This window comes from Triticum aestivum, chromosome 3D (genome assembly GCF_018294505.1).
Source record: "Triticum aestivum cultivar Chinese Spring chromosome 3D, IWGSC CS RefSeq v2.1, whole genome shotgun sequence".
In the NCBI taxonomy this organism is placed as follows: domain Eukaryota; kingdom Viridiplantae; phylum Streptophyta; class Magnoliopsida; order Poales; family Poaceae; genus Triticum; species Triticum aestivum.
In genome coordinates this window covers 444831080-444851988 of record NC_057802.1, presented here as the reverse complement: position 1 = coordinate 444851988, position 20909 = coordinate 444831080, and the positions used below count along the sequence as shown (strand labels likewise).

The 20909-nt window shown below is 44.6% G+C and overlaps 1 pseudogene; it reads right to left on the bottom strand.

The window, feature by feature from the left end:
- Nucleotides 1–9362: 9362 nt before the first annotated feature.
- On the bottom strand, nt 9363–11942 carry LOC123079533 (sacsin-like; annotated as a pseudogene).
- Between the last annotated feature and the right edge of the window lie 8967 nt (nt 11943–20909).

The window sequence follows — 20909 nt, the reverse complement described above, 5'->3', positions numbered from 1 at the left end:
ATTCAACATTTTGGTAAGAGTAAATGTAGATATGATAATTTGGAGAAAGTGGAGGGCAGGGCAGATAAGATGCAGAGTAATGCTAGACAATCAACTATCTCGCGATGCAAGTATAGTAATACCACCACCATCCGTTATTACTTGTCGTTCAAATGGATGTATCTAGCACTATTAAGTTCTAAATACATCCAATTGATCAACAATTAATTCGATACAGAGGGAGTACATGACAACAGGTACATACATGAGCAAACCAAAACTTCATAACCATTGTGTTAATTCTACATTTATCTAAGAGTAAATATAGATCTTATAATTTCAAGCAAAGGGAGGATAAAGAAGCGAACATTTACAGTGATGCTACATAATCAAACAGCAATGAGTGTAAGTATGCTGACAAAGGGCAAGAAGTTGACAATAGCAATGCAGAGCCCAGTATTGTTGTGAGATCCTATGATCCTTTGAGCAAGGAGCTTCATTTGAAATTAGTTCTCATACAAGAGAGAAGGTAAGGCACATGTAGAAATTTAGGAGTTCAAATTTTGAATTGATATCATAGACAGTACCTGACGCTGGGCTCTCAGCAGTTCTAATAGGGTTTTGGCCAGTGGAGTAGGGGTAGAGTGTGGTACAGTTGGGCCTGTGTTTTCTGTGGCTGCTGATCTATCTGATTTATCAGGTATCACTACCTTTTCCAAATACTTAGTTTGTACTCCTTGAGGATCTGCACTCACCCTCTTCCTTTTGGACATCTATTACGAAAGAACAACATTTGACTGAAAAACATAGTATGACGACACATGGAATAGGTACAGAAAATTGATAGGTATGGCATATACTCATATATGGTGCTTAAACTAAGCAGATGGTGTAACAAAGTAGAAGTAATGCAAGAGGTCAGATGCAAAATATGTGCGACCAATACAACCTTGCCAAGTTAGAGCAAGCACCTTGATGGGTGAATAAGATAGGCCATCCTCCACCATGCCAAGTTTGTTAGCCAGTGGATTGTTCCGCAACATTCCTCTCGTGCGTCCATTCTCATATTCATTTTGATAATGTTCAGTACCTGACATGCATGAAAACATAAAAACAAGTGAGATTATCTTTGTAATGCAGAAGTGATTCTAATCCAGTACTGCCTCCCTGTAAACCCCTTTGTGCTATCTCTGCAATTCTTCTGAGAGATGCCATGCATGTTGTAACTTGGTGTGTGCATTAATATAATGTGGCCTACTACTCAAAATATGAGAGCTCCAGAAGTGATGATACTTCGCAGATGACAGCTTCAACATATAGTAAAGAAGAACAAGTCGACCTGACCTGACAGATTCAAAATATACTAAGGGAGAACAACTCGACCTGACCAGTTGACCACAAATGTCTCTGCTACTCTTCCCAACAAGGAACATACTTATTAAAGAAGAGAAGAGGATCATCTTAAAGAAGAGCAGAAGAGCAAGCAGATTGAAGATATTACAAGTCTTTCTATACAATGTCGGTTGCCCACCCATGATGAACCAGAGCGCACAGAGAAATAGTATTCCTTCCGGTTTCTCCATATGTGGCTCACATGCATTTCGAAACTAAAGTAGGAACATTTAGCTGACCAATTAAACATCTCTCAGTTTTACTAATATCAGCATAATATCGTATTTGAATTTGTACAACTAAGCTTGTTTAGCTCAATGGGTGGAGAAATGCTATTACGACACGAACCACGTAGGCTGATCGTGGTCATCATAAAATGGGGAAACCGTAAGCATGATGAGTATAGTGTTGACCGCGGCAGTGGGATGGCAGATCTGAAGCTACAAACCGCGCAAAGGGTAGTTAGCAACCAATCTTTGCTTTGAAATAACAACTAAGATTTGGTATGGACAAGAAAGTACAGTCAACAAGTGACAAAGAAATGCAATTCTGCTATCTCTCTATATGTCGCGACATGCATTTGGATACTCTAGTGGGACCTTTAGCTAACCAATTAAATGTGTCTGTTAACTAATATCAGTATCATATCACAATCATATTTGAACAACTAAGCCTTGTTTTGTTTAGCTTCAAGGGTGGAATCATGCTAATACGACAGAAATCACCTACGCAGATCATAGTAGAGTAGATAAAAGGGCAAAACCCTAAGCATCAAGAGTAAAATCAGGAAAGTGGAACTAGCTGGACCAGTGGGTGGCGCACATGCTTTTCGAAACGAATATAGGAACATTAGGTGACCAATTAAACGTTCTCTGTTTAGTAATATGAGCATCATATTAGATTCATATTTCAACACCTAAGCTTTGGAATTATGAGTGGCATGTTGTTTTGCTTGATGGGTTGAGGTATTGAGGAGTAGTGCTAGCACGACACGAAGCACCTACGATGATGCTAGTGAATATAAAGAGGGAAAACCATAAGCTTTACGAGTATAGTGACCGTGCCATGGCAGATCTGAAGGTGCAAACCGGACAAAGCTACTTCGCAACCAATGTTTGCTTTCAACTAGCCACTACGATTTGGTACGGACAAGAAAAGTACAGTAAACAATTTATGATCTATTTTCCGGGTGAGATCAATTACTTAAGCACATATGGAAGAGTACCACCTCTCTTGCGACGCCGTGTAGGCCCCTGCTGATACGTTCAGGGTGCTGCAGGTGCGATGGCTGTCGGCGGCGGGGAAGAAGACTTTAGATGGCAGACAGCCGGGTCGGGGGATAAATCATGTTGCCGTGGACGAGGCGGTCATAGGAGCGGCAATGGCAAGGTGGACGCCACCACCGATGAAGCGAGAGGACGCGATGAAAGGATCCTGGTCTGGCGCCGTGGATGAGAGACATCCATCTCTTGAAGTGGACGACGAGGTAGCGGCTCCGGCAAGGTGCAGGATGCGGTGGCGGACGGAGGAGGCTGGCCGCAGTGGGGAGGTTGTTGTGGCACCGACGGTGTATGAATGGGGAAATGGAGGGGGAGGGGGGATCTCAAACTTTGGGACACGCTTGTCTGAAATGTGGGAAAGTTACGAACTTATCCCCCGTTTAAAATTTCAGACATCACGTTGGTTGGGGATAGGACGGTAATCTCGCATCTCCCAAATATTTGCCGGTAGCGATTTCGGGCGAGGAGAGGGTGTTTTTCCGCCCACGGTTGGCGCCCGCAGTGTATGAACGGGGCTGACAGGTAGGGCGGTTGTGTCACGTCTGAGGGAAGTTACACATCTGTCCCTATTTAAAATATTTGCCTACATCGATTTCGGGCGAGGAGAGTTTTTTTGCCGCCCACCGTGTATGAATGGGGAAATGGAGGGAGAGACACATGTCTTTCGGATGAGCTTGAATCAAATGTGTTTTGCCGCCCACGTTTGGCGCCCACCGTGTTGGAATGGGCTCAGAGACGGTCGTGTCACGTCTCATTGAAGTTACTAGTCTACCCCTATCGACAGCAGTGTAAATCCGGTCAATAAGGATGTCAAAGTGTCAGGGGTAGACAGTAATTTCCATCTCGCAAACACTTGCTTCGGGTAGCCCACAAATGATAGTGGGTGTTTAGCCGCTTCGTTCAAAACTTAGGAGAATTAGCATTCACGTTTACCCTGGGCCCTGGCAACTAAATTCAAATCCAATTTGTATTCGATTATGAATATCCACTGATAATTCTACATTTTGTTGTTTATTTCTTCAAAACCATAACAAATATTTATTCCACCTTTATATATGATTATGATTTAGAAATGTTGTGATCTTCGAATTCAGTAGGTTGGATACACTTTGAGTCAAACAGTTATTTCATCCAATACAATATGCTCACACGAAAAACAGTTCACCTTATGTCAATCATACAAGTACTGAGGATTACCTCTCCTAAAAAATTCGGATCATTACAATACATGGACAACATAGGGGGTCTTACAAAATAATCCAATCAGAGACATGACACAACATGCAAGTACAATAATCTATTGACAATTTCAACTGGTATCTAAAGAAGAACTGGGATTAGCCTAGGCTTCAGATAGCAGAAACAGCAGGACCTCCTCCGTCTTCAAATGCAGCATTCTTACTTCCTCCAATTCTTGGGTTGCTTGCATAATGCGTGCAGCTAATTGCATAATTTCCAGCCTTAAGATCAAGATTACCTCATTCATGGAAGCCACACCATCTCTTTCTGCCTCTAGTAGAGCCTCAAGAACTATAATATCTGTGCTCAGACTGCTCTCCGGTGGTGTTGCCTCTGAACTGCTACCATCTGGTAACATGGATGGCACACCACAAATAGATTCTGGGGTTGTGCATTGTGTCCTAGTGTGAACGGCATCCTGAAAGGTTTCCGCTGGACATAAGTAAGAGATAGTTATCGCATGATCCAGGCAGTAAGCTTACATGGTAAACGACATACGAATTATTGCCGAGCATGGCAAGCTATATTTAAATGGTTCAAAGCAGCATCAGCCAAAAAGAAATTAAAATGGTAAGATGAAACTAGGGATGTAAGTGGCAAATAAACGACATCCGCCAGTCCCATCTAGTTAGTTTTTGCTGGCTCCCTCGTTCATTTTCCTCAAAAACAAAAACTCTTTTGAACTATCATACCACTTGTGGACTTTAATCGGGATTAAACAGGACCCAGTTGACATCCCTAGTTGAAAGGGAGTGTACCACCGCTATATTTAAGTTGCCAAGGCATCTAAGCAGTTCAACTAATCTGAGAAAGCACTTAACAGTGTGGCCTCATATAAACTACGAAGACAGTCTTGTGATAAAGTTTAGAGGAAAAGTTAAGGACTCAAATGAACAAGGCATGCATTTCTTTACGATAGTACAGCAGGCACTGCTGACATATTGGCCAACTCAGGTATAGCCTAACAAGTAACAAACAAGCATTCGAATCAAGCAATACAGCAAAGCAGACAACTGAACTATTTGTAATTCTGTAGGATTAAGGTTGAGGGCACAAGCCAAGAAAGAAGCCCACACGCATTACATTTCACATGTACTAAAACACACTGGCTTACCATATGTTGTTGTGAAGCCTCGTTGCTGATGCAATGTTCTTTGAAGATATCGTCGGCATCCCATGGTTGAAAATCTAGTTGTAGTTTATTCTGCACCCTCTATTTAGGTAAAATTAATTTTAATCACATGCACTGGTTCGAATTGATCATTAATGGTTCATCTAAACTAATGAAAGAAGGGTGTGTCACTACTAGGGAAAACCCTAGTAGTAGCATGGGTTTTGAGGCTATCAGCGGCGCGGGCAGCCGCGCTACCAATAAGGCGCTACAGCTAACTGTTAGTAGTAGCGTGGTCTGTACCCGCGCTACTACTATTGACTACATCAGCAGCGCTTTTCCGGGACGCGCTACTATTAGTTAGCTGTAGAGATTTCCTAGCCCCGCGCTACTGCTATATCTTTCATCATTTCCACCCCGTTTCAGCTTCAATAAACTGCAATTTCCAGATTTTAGGTACTACTAGATATCAAGTTCATAAAGCAGTATAGGTACTAGCTAGTATTCCCTCGGTTCCAAATTACTCGTTGTGGTTTTACTGCATCCTCAGTATTGTTATCTAGTACTCCCTCATATTTGAACTAAAACCACGACGAGTAATTTGGAACCGAGGGAGTACTAGATAACAATTTCATATATACTCAACATGCATCCTCAAGCAGTACTAGGTGATATCGACGACGATCATCATATGTAGTTCTAGATGATATCAACGACGATCATCATATGTAGTTTTACATGATATCGACGACAATCATCATATGTAGTTCTAGATGATATAGCCACACACACATGTAGTTCTAGATGATATCGACGATGATCATCATCCTTAAGCCTGGGCGGTGGGTGTTCCTGATAGTAATTAGGATGGCTTGTCCAACACGAAGATTCTTGCCAACGAGGAATCTCTTCCACCCAACCAAGTTTAAGTGCGTGCGACCGTCTGTGTCCATGCGGTAAGTACAGGTGGTGACGGAGCCCCTTGCGGTAAGGCGTAGTCCAGCTGAGCCTTGTTCATCAGGCTCGATACCACAACTCACAGATAGGTTCTTTGGCAATTTCTGAATAAGAAAAATATATCAATTAATAAATAGCCTCCCACATACTCTTGCAAATATATTTCTATTAAGTCTAGATTTCTACACTATCAAAAGACACAGTACTACGCATTTGTACTAACTAATCATAAATTCTACTAATAAGTATATATGGATTATCTACACAATTAATAGTTCCTTGGATTCTACACCAATAAGAGCATGTGATCAGACTCTACACTAAAACATATCATCGACTGGATTTCACAAAGCATATCATTGGACTCTACACTAAGCATATCATCGGATTCACTAAGCATATCATTGAATAATTTGCATTTGTAAGTATAACAATAAAGCATATATATATATATCATCAAATTACTACAGGTAGTACGTATAACATACCATTTCATGCCGATCGACCATGGTACTTGTCAGGCGGGTCACGAATGGCACCCCGACAAAGTCATCACGTGGCGGAATTATGTCCCATAGGTTGCACACCTCCTCCTCGCTTAGCCTCATTCTTTGAGCTATGATGGCTTCACGAAGTGGGTTCTCATCATCTTCATCGAGTGGGTTTTCATTATCTTCATCATCTTCGTCATCTTCATCATCTTCGTCATCTTCCACCAGGTTGAGATAAATGACAGCCAGCTTGGGTCTTTCTGCTCTGAAGGAGAAGCTGATCAACTCACCACCAGTAAGACGCATGTGGGCAAGGAAACGGGCCCATCCATCTCCTCCAATCTGCGACATATTGCGTCCTTTCTCGACCTCCATAGTGTACGGCCCACCAGGAGCCTCAAATATCACAGTGTCTCCTGTCAGCTTGTTGAATTTCAACCTCACATTGCATGGGACGATCTGTGTAAAAAAAGCACAATGACACAATGCAGTAATTCCAAAACTAAAAATAAAATAGTTGCTACATTTCATCTAATTTCTTACCGCCGCATGACGAAAACTCGGCTGGAAGTAGATGCCAAATAGCTTGCCAGTTGCAAGGCTGCTGGCGCACCTTGACTTGCACAGTCGACATAGTGGTGGTGGTTGTGGAGCCATTTTCCTAAAGCAATATGAGAAAAGGATTAATGATTCACTTCACAGGAAAGAAAAACAGTAGCATGTGATATTTTTGGTTCTTCCGCGAGAAGCAATTTTATGGACAAAGCATTTCCGTGGCACCTATTGCCGAAAAAACTTTTCACAAATATCTACCAAATAAGGGTACCACCTACCAAGACATTTCATCTCATTTGGCCCCTATTGCCTAAGATAATTGATTAAAAAACAAGTGACAAATTTAACTAAATTGGCACCTACATTTTGCCAAAAAATAACTTATTACAAAAAAATAAAAGCATCTACATATCCATGTACAGAAAAAATAACAATAAAATGGTGCATACTAAATCAACTAGCATACTAAATCAACTAAAGCAAAATGTTCTAAATCAACTAGCCTACTAAATCAACTAAATCAACTAGCCTACTAAATCAACTAAATCAAAATGTTCTAAATCAACTAAATCAACTAGCATACTAAATCAAAATGTTCTAAATCAACTAGCCTCGAGGGGTTGTGGATGGAGGAGGGAGGAGGGAGAAGGAGGGGCGACTCGAGGAGGGAGAAGAGAGTAGGACGGAGGAGGAAGACGGAGCGAGGAGGGGCCAGCCGGCGGCGAGTGGAGGGAGGACGGAGGAGGAAGGCGGAGCGAGGAGGGGCCGGCCAGCGGCGACTAGAGGGAGGAGGCCGGTACCGAGTCCAGTGAGGAGGAGGAGGTGGCGGCAGCGCAGACTGGAGGAGGGGCAACGGGGGGAGGACCGGCGTGGGGGGTTGAGGGGCAGATCGAGTCAGAGTGTGAGTGGATCGGATAGATCAGAGGGGGGAGATAGAATGGCTTAGCAGTAGCGTGCTATAGAAGAAGGCGCTACTGCTAAACGACCTAGCAGTAGCGCCTTTCACAAAGTGCGCACTACTGTTATGTGTCAGCATGTAAAAATAGACATCAAAAATACATTGATCATCAATGATCTACTTTAGTGTTATTCCTAGACTGATGAAGTGAAGACTTCAGGCCTCGCTAATAGTGGACCTTTGTGTACAATCTGATTTGTCAATATGAGTCCTCACCAGTTTAGGAACTGGTGAAGACTCATATTGCGGCCACAAATTCTACACATAGAGTTCAATGAAGACCAAGTGGTTGTGGAAGTTTGAGAAGTAACATATTTAAGGTGGTACAAACTCTCTTCACGGAGCGAGGTGGGACTAATTTTTTTAGTAAACTTAGCAGTAGCGGTTATGGTGTAAATGCGCTACTGCTATGGTCCGTAGCAGTAGCGCTCTTCAAATTAGCGCGCTGCTGCTAGAACTAGCCTCGCGGCGGCGTCGTGGCAATTATAACAGTAGCGCGTCTTTGAGAGGGCGCACTACTGATACATTTATTTCAGCAGCGAGTTTTGCGCGCGCTCGCTACTGCTAGTTAGCAGCAGCACCTTATTTTAAAGCGCGCTGCTGGTAAGATTCTGTGTATAGGCTTTTCCCTAGTAGTGTGTGCTTACACGACAATATATCTGCTTCACTCTATTTTTATGCTTGTTCGAGGTGCCAGCCCCAAAAAAACAAATATTTTGCTTGATGGGGTTGGCAGCTCCATAATTAATACTCCCTCCGTTCCGAAATGTAAGTCGCTAGGGAATATGTTCTGACCAGGTGAAAATGGGCAAATGGACCTTTATGCCCCCAGTTCAAACTTTGAATCAGCCCGTCTTCTTCCTCGGCGTCTTCCACCTCCGCCTCCATCCCTGCCTTCCACCTCCGCCTCCTCCCCCGCCCTCCACCTCCACCCCTGCCCAGGCGCTCCTCCTCTCCCACGCCCAGGGGCCCCTCCTGGCCCGCGCGTGCCCAGGTGGTGCTCTGCTGCCGCCCGCTGGTGGAGGCGAGCTGGTGCTCTGCTGCCGGCCCCTGGTGGTGGCGAGCTGGTGCTCTGCTGCCGCCCACTGTTGGAGGCGAGCTGCCGCCTGCACGCGCCCAGGTGTTGTTCCTCCCCACGCACAGGTGCTGCTGCCGCTGAAGTCCTCGCTGCTGGACAGGAGCTGCTCCAGCCGGAGTTCTCAATTTTGCTCGCCTAGGTTCATCTCCTCGCCCAGTACTCGCTCTGCATCTGAGTAAACAATTTGATGATCATAAACTTGTTGTAATCATTTGTCTTGAATAATTGCATGCAGTACAATCTTGGAGTAATACTGAAATTTAACACTAAAACTGAACAGTGAAAGATGAACACTGAGTAGAACATGTACTATCAATACATGTTTGGACCGGTACTGTCAATAGAAAAGATGAACAAGTACTGTCAATTTAGAACAGGTTTGGACCGGTATTGTCAATAGAAAAGATGAACAAGTACTGTCAATTTAGAACAGGTTTGGACTTAGTTTCATCAGTACTCCAAATCAGTAGGAGTATGAATTAACGGGCAGAAATAATTGCTACTCTCATTTAAGGTAAAATTGAGTAGGAATAGGAGTAGGAATATCAGGAGCATGAATATCAGGAAGGAGTACATCATGGCCTTTGAAAATTTTACCCCAGCCTTACTTTGAACTCGATCTCATTTCTGTACTTCATTATTCCCATAAGAGGGTCACTTTCACCTGTAACTTGACATGATCAAGTAAACTGTGCACATGTCTATTTTTATTTGAATCTTCAGAATGTCCAAAATTTTAAACACTATGGTATGACTGAACAATCTAAACTGTTTGACATAATTTGATGTAAATAAAATACTCCAGCCATTCTTAGTATGCAAATCTGCAGTTAGTGCTTCGAAAAAACACTATGGGAAATGACTTGAATGGAGAAATGTTGAGATACCAACCTGCTAGCTGAAAAGTGCAGCATGCCGGCATGAGAATGACTGATACCCTCACACATCTTTTTTCAATAGCCCTTCTTTAAAACAATCTGATGGAAAAAAACATTCAAGGTCACAAATCATATTATTGTAGGGCTCATATTTACTGTAGAAGAGAGAAGAGAAAAGAAGAGATCAAGAATATGGAGGGCACAAGAGGAGTATACTACAGTAGCTCTCCTCTTGTTGCAAGTCCTACACTAAAGTACTAAAACTACTGCTTGCAAGTCCTAACATAACAGCAGCAATCATCATCAGTGCTCCAAGTATCCAAGATGGAGTAATTAACAGAAAATGCAAGATAACCTAACAGAGCAAGATGGAGTAATCCAAGAAAATTAATTGAAAATTGCTGAGTAGTGTTGTGTGCAAGTGCAAGTACTCAAAATTTGTTTGAGTAGCAAATCTTGGAGTACGAGAGGACTCCAAGTTAAATGTACTCAAAGCAAATTAAGCAAATGTACTGCCATTAGTTTTCATTCCATTCTGAAAACTACTCCAGTTCACAAATTAAGCAAATCTTGGAGTATTGAAGTACTCCAAGTTAAATGTACTCCAAGCAAATTAAGCAAATGTACTCCAAGAAAATTAAGCAACTGAACTGGAGAAGAAATAAATTCTGAATATGTTCCAGTCACAAAAGAACTTGGCAAGTTGTTTTTATTCCATTCTGAATATGTTCCAGTCACAAAAGAACTTGGCAAGTTGTTTTTATTCCATTATGAATATATGTTCCTGACACAAAAGAGTTGGCAGTTAGGCGCCCAATTAACTTGGTGATGCATGCTAAACTTAAGAACCATCATCACTTGGTACACACACCAGTTCAGATTACACATGATAATTAATTAGGCACGGTAACTAATTAACCCCAGTAGCTACCTTAGTTAGGTGCAGTAAAAACTCCTACTGCTACTGCATCTTTACCAACCAAATTCAGTGACAGAGCTACTCCATTTTACTCAAATTCAGTATGCAAAATTAACAGTAATCCATACAGCTACTTCATACTCCAAATTGCTACTCCAAATTCAGTATACAAAATTCAGTATGCTGCTACTCCAAATTTAGTTTGCAAATTAACAGTAACAGTACTTCAATGGAGTACAGTTGCTACTCCAAATTAACAGTGGGTCCTTGCTAAGCATATTGTTCTCAAATTAACAGTAGAACTCAAATTAGCAGCAGCATTCGTAGGTGACAACACAAAACAGCAGCAACATTCGTACGAGTAGAAAGTGAACACGTACTGGTTCAGATTGAAAGAGCTTAGCTAGCGCAGCTCAAATTGAAAGAGCAGCAGCTCGAAGCAGAGCTCAGCAGCGATAGAGAGTGTAGCTAGCGCCCATCTTGCTGCCGGTCTTCCAGGCCTGGGAGGACTTCTTGCGGCCGCCGATGCGGGGGATGCTGGCGAACTCTTCGTCGGTGAAGGCGGCGTCGTTGCTGGCGTACACTGCGCAAGCGCGGGGGCGAGCAGCGAGCGGGACCCATGGGCGCGGCGGTCGAGGCAGAGGCGGACGCACGAGGCCCCGGCATCGTCGGCGTTCTGGATGAGCTCCCGGCGTCCCGCAGTGCGGTGGTGCCCTCCGGGTAGTTGGCCAGCACCTCGCGGATGCGCCGCACCAGGTCCACCCACAGCCCGAAGTCCTCCAGCAGCATCCCGCCCGGATCCATGTCGCTTCGTCGCCGGCGTCGAAGCACGCGGATCCAACGCCTCCGCCGGCCAGAAGCTCATCGCCGGCGCCTAAAAAATCAAGCTTTTGACCTACGGGTGGTGGATTTCTGGCGGTGGGAGGAAACGGGGTGGCTCGATGGTGCGGAGAAAGAGAGGAAGCGGGGTGGCTTAGCGGTGACGATGGCGAGGAGAGGCCGGCGACGACGGGGATCTGGAGGGGAGCGAGAGAGGGGTGGCCGGGTGGGTGAGAGGGGAACGAGAGAGTGAGCTTGAGTGGGTGAGAGCGAGCGGTGGTGGGAGGGCATTTCTGCAAAGTGAAAAATTCTCGTAGCGTTACGAAATTTACACGTCAAACCCTTAAACGACTTACATTTCGGAACAGAGGAAGTAGAAGCATCAAATTAGTCATGCAACTTGGGAGGATCAAGAACACACAAAAAAAGTAATGAATAGAGGTTCGAAGCAGTGATGTAATAGCCAGCATCAGAAAATGTAGGGTAAAACAAACAAAAAGCAGCAGAACCAAATGCTAGTTTGCTGATGTGTAATTAAGCATATACAACATGAAGCAGTCTGATGGAACCAGCAGGTGGCATCAGAAAAACACCATTATCATAAATATAGCATGCAAGAAGTAAAATATTAGGCAGTGATATCTAGGAAGTACAGTAATACTTAGGACAAAACTAAAGCATATTAACTATATGTGCACTGGTATGTAATTTAGCACATGTAACATGTTCACCGCCAGAAGTACGGCCCTACAGGTGCAAGCAGAATAACGCGTCTCATTAAAAATTGAATGATGCCCTGAAGAAATTCAAAGGTGCGGTGCTTATGCTAGAAAGTGAACGTAGGCGCTGACCGTTGGATAATAGTACCTGATTCTCGGCGGCGTATGGGTATCATTGTCATACTTGATAGCTAAGGATCGTCGATGGTGCTCGTGATGCGGTTGAGTTTGGGCCGGCTATTGCCATCGCTGAAGCAACTCCGGTGCTTCGGTTGCGGCGCCTGTCGACATACAAGAAAGCTCATCTGTGGTAAGTGAACAGTTGCACGATAAAGAAGAGAAAAACCGAAGGAGTACAAATTGAAATAACCTGATGAGGCTGCGGCGTCAGTAAAGCAGGGCCGGTGGAGTTGAATATGGCGTCCGTGGAGCGGGTTCGGTGCAGTGGACGAAGGCTTCGGCGGGCGCGGTGTACAGTGCTTTCGGTGAGGCGAATCTGTTGCGGCGGACGAGGGCTTGTATGAAGGGCCAGCGATGGGGCGGACGAGGGAGTCAGTGAAGGGCCTACACTGTGGTGGATGAGGGCGCCGGTTAAGCAGATCCGGTGTGGTGGACCATGATGGCGGTCAAGGAGATCTGGAGCGGTGGACAAGCCAGTCGGTGAAGTGGCTCCGGTGAAGTGGTGAGTTGGCAGTTGGGGGTTCCAAGGTGCGGAAGGTAGATCCGGCGGGGTGTGAGGTCCACCGCTGCAGCGGAGGAGTAGATTCGGCGGCTTGCCGTGGTTGGGGGGGAGGGGAAGGGGAGGGGCTCTGGGGAAGAATGTTTTTTTGACTATATACTGCAAGGCAACAGCCTCACAGTGCTTTATTGAATAGAACTAGAGTGTTACAAAATTTCAAATTACAAGGAAACAAAGAAAAGAACATACTTACAAGGGGCCTAAGAGAGTGAGGCTATCCACAAAACTAAGCTATCTTTATATTTACATTTTATTCTATGAGCTAAAAGGGAAATATCATGTATGAAATTCCTCCTCCAAGAAGTTAAGGAAGGTCTCTCATTTCTAAAGATCTTCCCATTCCTTTGTGTCCAGATATTCCATGTAGCAGTAAATACCACCTATGTGAAGAAAGGATAACCAAAATCCCTCCTAGCAGAAAGAGCCATCTCATATGTATTCTGGTTTGGTTGGACAATCCAAGAAATCCCAAGGTAATTCCAAACCCTTTGGCTGAAGTTGCAAGCAAAAAAGAGATGTGCACGGTCTTCATGGGAAGCACAGAGGCAAAGAACACACGTGTCATCCTGGATGATCCAATGCCTGCGCTGCATCATATCCCTAGTATTCAAACGGTCCATCAAAAGAAGCCATCCAAACACTTTAAACTTAAGCGTACAAGCACACTTCCAAATCCATCTGAAAATGGGGTCAACCACTAGGTGAGAGAAGCAAGACTCATAGTATATCTTTGATTTAAACTCCCCAGATTTAGATGGCCACTTCCAAATGTCCTTACTGTCCACATTCAAGCTGACCGAAGACAGCAAATCTTGAAGTTGAGTTAGCTCAATATAGGCCTCCTGTGACAGAGGCAGATGGAAGTGTTCCGAGGTCTCCGGTTGCTCCATAAATTCTCTGACTGTGACTGTGTCATCAATGACAAAAGAATGAACCCTTGGGAAATGCTCGCACAAAAGGACAACATTATTACCCAGCTGCCAGCGATCAAGCCAAAATACCACTGTGTTGCCAGCATGCACTTGTGGGACAGCTAACTTGCAGAATTTGTTGTACAAGCTCATGACATCTCGCCACCAAAATGAGCCGCAACTCTGAGTGACTTGCGGCGGCGAAGCAGCATAATAGGTGTCCCAAATTAATGTGATCCAAGGCACGTCCAACCTGTTAAAAAACTTGAAAAGATACTTGAGCAACAAGGCTTCATTTTGAAGTCCCAAATTAAGCACACCCAAACCACCATACTTCTTGGGTCGGCAGACCAGATCCCATGCAGCCAAGGATTGACGAGGATTATCTGTGTTGCCTCTCCACAGGCATTGACGCATGATTATCTCAATCTACTGCAAGATGCCCTTGGGAAGAGATAGCGTACACAAGAAATAAATTGGCATGGAGCATAGCACCAACTGAAGCAGTTGCAGACGACTCCCTTGATTCAGCAGACACGAGGAAGCAGATAAAAGGCGTTCAATACGATCAACGAGAGGCAGTAGATCATAGATTGTGGGCCTCGAAGTACCCATGGGTAACCCTAGATATGTGAAAGGCATAGAGCCCACATCACAACCTAGCATATTGGCAACCCGAGCGCCCTCATCATCACTCATATTGATTGGAATAAGAGATGATTTACTGAAGTTGACACATAAACTAGTTGAAGCTGCAAAGGTGTTAAGCATCTCCTTGAAGGCGATGAGTTGATCATCAATCGCAGGCAATACAATGAGGGTGTCATCCGCATATTGAACGATCGGGTAATCATTGGAGTTTGTTGGTATTGGAAGAGATAGAATGTTTCTTGAGCACATCTCATTGACCACCGACTGAAGCAGATCCACAACAATCACAAATAATAACGGAGATAGTGGGTCTCCTTGGCGAACTCCCGATCTGCAGACAAAATGATTACTGGGCACCCCGTTTAAGAGAACAGAAGAAGAACCCGTGGACAAGATGCTATCAATCCAGCCAGTCCAACGAGCATCAAAACCCTTGCATTGTAAGATTCTGAGGATGGCTTCATGCTCAATTGTATCGAATGCCTTCGTGAAATCGAGCTTAAGGAGGATGATGGGGCGCTTAGATGCTTTACATTGCTGAATGTATTCAAAGCACCAGGCCAGACAATCCTGAATAGATCGACAACGAACAAAACCATATTGATTGTGATGTATACATCTCAAGATCACTTTTTGAAGCCGATTGGCCAACAGTTTAGTCAAAAACTTCAAACACGTGTTGGTCAAGTATATGGGCCGGAAGTCTCCAACCACTTCTGGACTAAGCTTCTTGGGAACAAGAGTGATTAAGGAAGTATTAAGACATTCCAAATTGCATCTCCCCTCATAAAACTCCTTGACAAGTAGCATAAAATCCTCCTTGAGAATAGACCAGCACTTTTTTAAGAAAAGACCTGTAAAGCCATCGGGCCCAGAGCACGATCAGACGGCATGTTCTTAATTACAGCCTCAACCTCAGAATCCGTGAACGGCAAAGATAAATCCTCCAGAACATCAACTCTCTCAATTAAAGTGTGCAGTTCAAAACCCATTTGGATTCCCTTTGCTTGGCCCATACGCTAGTTGAAATCAGACCGAAACATGCCCGCCAACAATTGGTGATCAAAAACCACCTCACCTGCCGAATTCTTGATTGAAGAAATTGTATTCCTTCGGCACCTTTCTGTGGCCATGGCGTGAAAAAATTTAGAATTTTCCTTGCCCACCTTAATGCTTCGGATTGTACAGCGTTGCTTCCAATAAACATACTGCCAGTGTAGAATATCCTCCAAATGCAACTTTACAATTCACCTAAAATTGAACTCAGGCCAATCAAAGAAGAGAATGACTTTGTTGCAATCAGAAATGAGCGCCTTAACTATGGACAGCTTTAAATGCCATTTCTTTAGGGCATACCTGAGCGCTTTGAACTTGGAAGATATAGTTAAAGTAGCTGTGGGTTTACCCACCGACCTGCCCCAAACCTGAGCAACACACTCATTAAAGCCAGGTAATTCAGTCCAATAATTTTCAAAGCAAAAAACTTTAGCTTTAGGAATGGCTGTGGCAATCGTGACCACGCAAGGAACATGATCAGAGGCCGATCGCGCTAGAGGCAAAACTAAAGTGTTGGGATGATACGAAGTCCATGCAACCGAAGTGAAAAACCAGTCAATTTGTTCAAGAAGGGGTTCAGTTTGCATATTAGACCAAGTAAATTGCCTTCCCTTAATTGGCAGCTCAACAAGACCCAAGTGACCGATGATTTCATTAAACAGAAAGATATCGTTGATATTAACACCAGGCAGGTTACGGTTTTCAAGCGACCTCATAAAGTTAAAATCACCCAAAAGAAGCCAATTGTCGTCACAATTATTGTCCAGGTTGTATAACCACTGCACGAACTCATCACAGGCTGGACCCTGACATGGACCATAAACAGTAACTAGCGTCCAAACTTCAGATGTATGTTTGGAATGGAATTCCACAATGATACCAAAAGGTTTAGCCTCAATTAACTTACCCTCAAAAAAGGAAGAATTCCAAATAACGACCATACCAGCTGATGCACCCACCGAAGGCACATAAGCAAAATTATCAAAACGTCGTGGATAGAACCTCCTAATGAACCTATGATCAATATGCATACACTTAGTTTCTTGTAGGCAGACCACAGAACAACCACTTTCATCAATCTTCTGCTTAACAGAAAGCTGTCGCTTTTTAGAATTAAGGCCACGTACGTTCCAACATAGAACCTTCCAATCTTTAAACCCAGTCTAATTCATTACAAACCATAATAAGTTGCAGCAAAAGTAGATCACGCAATGACCTACAGAGACCAGCTAAGCATAGCAAAATGACAGAGTTCCAAACATAAAAACAGAAATAAAGATAGATGACGTTTAAGGTGGTACGCCATGGACCAGAAAGCTGCCTTATGCAATCAATCATCAGAACTCTTGCTGCTGGTAGATTTAGCTGGATTAGCCACAAGCTTATCCGCGGTGATCTTCTCCGGAGCGATGCGCAGACGAGCCCCACTACGCTGGAGGTCAGCAATGGCAGTTGGTGGTGGCACTATCGAAGCTCCATCAGACTGAGCCGACTTGGTCTTGCGCTTCTTCAGAGCGTGAGGTGACCTGATCTGACCTTTAGATTTGCTGGTGCCACTGCTTGGCACATTATGGTAGCCATCACATAAAGCACTGAGCCATGCACTGCGACGAACATCAGTGTCCACCAAAACTGCAGTCTTCTGCTTTTGGTCACGTTTCAGAGTCACTTTTGGGGCAGCAGTGAACTCAAAGGATTCAGTGACAGGTGCAGAAAGATCATCAAAGCAGAGAGCCCATGCAACTAGCCTTTTAACTGGAGAAATAAGGCGAGTATTGACGCTGGAAGAAGCAAGCACAGGTGGTAGAACAAAGCTGAGATCATAGCCATTGTAGCAAATGTCCCAAGACTTGTTAGCAAGCAAGAGGGACCCAATTCCAGACTCGAACATGAACTTTGGGATTTTAGCAAAGCACAGAGATGGCATCAACTTCTCAAATGAGCGCTGCCACTGCATGTCAGGAGGCAGGACAGGCCCAAAGACTGTGAAAACCTGCCCAATATGCAGAGGAGGCTGTTGTGGACCCATTGGGGCTGGTAGATTACTACATCCGCAGCATCAGGGGCATTGTTAACTGAATCATTAGAAACTTGCAGAATGATTGACTCCTGGGACTGAATTTCCTCAACCTGATCGTGATGAACAACATCATTCACTGGCTGAATATCCTCCTGGGGTTGTTCATTCATAGGTGGCGGTACATCATTCCACCCCAGCTCAGGGTATTCCGGCATGACCCAGTTGTGGTTATCGAACTGCATATCTCCAGGCAGAGGATGAGGGTTGCCATCAAAAGGCATGGGATCCTCATCGGCAGGCAGAATATCAGCAAACTCAGCAGTCAGAATGTAAACAGGGGCAGTCCAAGATATCCTAGCCCCACCAAAATCAGTGTACTCACGGTAAACCACATCCCTGTGCACAAGAGATGGAGCCGGAAAAGACACATATGCCAAAGTGCGGACTCTCATTGGATCATCTGGGTGCCAGTGATGGAAACGGCCAAAAGTGCTAGCAGCATCAGCAATATATTGTGTCTCTGTAATCTAATGGCACACCTAACATCATGATCCATCCACGACGAAAACCCTGGGTTGCTCTGAAGTTCCGACCTTCATCACGCGGAACAAATCTAACGAATCTATCATTGCCCAGATCAAAGGGAGGGTGATCAACTACAGCTTGCCTAGCCACAGCACTACGAAAGCGAAAAAGACGAACACCTGGAATCCATGGCTGTGCCTCCAAAACTGCCCTCCCAAGAGTGTTACCAACAAAGTCACTGACCATGTTCCTGAAGATGAGAACCCCCTCAGGCAGCGAAGCCGGCTCGACGATGGCGATTGCGAAGTCCTCATGCTGACGATCTGGAGCTCCCACCGGCGAGAAGAAGGTGCGGGGAACACGGTGCGGGCCGCCCCCGATCACTTCAAAGCCTGGAGGAACAAACTCCATAGGATCAAGCGGGAAGTTGGCCATCGATGGCGACGGGACAACAGCTGGGATGGAAGCGGAGCACAAATCTGCGGTGTAGCAATGGGGAGGTGTGGCCGGCGGTGGCGTTGTGGGCGGTGGAGGTGGGGCTTTGGGCGGCGGCTCTGCAGGTAATGGTGGAGGGGATGGGGTGGCAGACTTGACGGGACTGGGCAATGGCCCATTTTTACAGGCGACGGTAGAAACCGAGGCGTCGGACGGAGATATTCCTGCTGACCGACCCGAAGAGCCTGCATTGACCCGCGGGACCCACTTGTAAGTTGGAGACGGGGTAGAATCTGAACAGCCCTTGGCCCGGTGACCCAGCCTAAAACATCTGCAGCACCTAACTCGATTGGTACACGAGTTGGTTAAATGCGCCACAGATAAACAATTCTGACACTTCCAAACTTTAAACATCATATCATCAACCAGATCATCCAACCGACTCGAATCAGTAGAGGAGTCCGTTATAATATTACCTTGGAGAAAGTCGTTGCGTGTGGCAATGGGAGACGATATAAAATCCTCTTCAAACAAAGAATTAGGAGATTGGACTTCACCTGAGATGGCTTGGGCTGTGTCAACTACGTGGGGTGGAGATCCAGGCCCACTGGAGTCCAAACTAACGTTGTCCCCATGCACATGTAGGCTCACGTCCAAGCGAGTTGGAGCAGCCACTGAAATCCCGGCCAGAGAAATAGCGTGGAAGTTAACCGTTCCAAAAATGATGGGTGGCGACGCCACTGTCCACTGAAGCTCGGTCGCCAGCGGCGAGGGGGAAATGACCTTCTCACGATCATTAATGGAATAACCAGCATCAACAATTGTCTGAACACACCGTTCGTTAGCTGGGTATCTATAGCCCTTGCAAACATCATATTGTTGAAATGTGGCAAAAGAAAGTTTCTTCCTTGTTGAAGATCCAGAATACAAAGAAGATTTCCTAGGAGGCTTATGCATGGCAATCATACAAAGGGCAGCATGCCTTTTGGAAGGACTTATTAAAATCCACTCCGCATCACATTCTTTCTTCCAAATGATAAATTCACGTTTCCAATTAGGACCACCATTTCCCCACAGATGGAAATGACATTTGAATTGCGGGCAGGCAAACGAACGTAATTGCAGAATAAAAAGTCCAACCTTTTTGCAAGAAACAATGAATGAAAATACCTTGTCTTTAGTGAGCCGAACAGACAAATCAATAGCAGATCCACCAATAGCTGACTCCAAAGCCGCCGCCACTGAATCTTCATTAAGATGGAAGATATGCCTGCTGAAAGACACAACCAGAATGAAACGGCCCATGTCATCCGTTGGGTGGATGCATTTCCCACAAGATCTGAAAACCTCATCTCCAAAAGCCAGCCCTTTGGAGAAATCCAGATCCAAAGTTGATCCACCATGAGAACCCATGTGAGATGGGTATGAGAGGGTAGATCAGAGGACGCCGGAGGAGATGAGTGGAGAGAAACCAAGATTCACTAGTTGGAGAGGGAGATCGCCGGAGAGCCTAGTGCATGGGTGGGAGCCATCCTCCGGTCCCATACACCAAATATTTGCCGACGAGAGTTTGTTTTTGGCGCCCACCGTGTCTGGGGAAGAATGTTGGGGGCAAAGAGGGGAAAACAATGGAGTTACCAAAGCAGCCCTTTTCCGTTCATGTGGCAGGGGTAAAACAGGAATATCGCAGGGCTAAACTTTTGGGCGCGAGATATTTCAATGTGAGCGGGAAGTTTGAAAGCTTTTGGCGCCTGAAATTATAAGTGCTCTGCTCTTGTACGGCCGACTATCATATCATGGCCGAGAATTTATTTGTTTTGCATGCAAAAAAAGTGCAAGTTTTAAAAATCAATGTCTCCAACTCGAAACTTAGATTGTCCATTCAATTCAAATATGGATCATTGAGCTAGTACAAGTAAATACCATCATACGGTCCAATTCAAATGAAATTCCGAATGTGTTTATCCTAAATATGATGACAAAAGCAAAAATGTGTATGTGTATGAATAAAGTGGATGATTATAAAGTTTGAACATGCCCGTATGTGCATATCTCTAGGTTTGATATATGAATTTGAAATCACGAAATCCCGGCTTAAAAAATGTACCTCCGTTTAAATGAATTACAAAAGCTAATGATGGAGTCGAATTCCAAAATTCCAATCTTAGGTTTGTAATTCTGGTACATCAAGGTATAT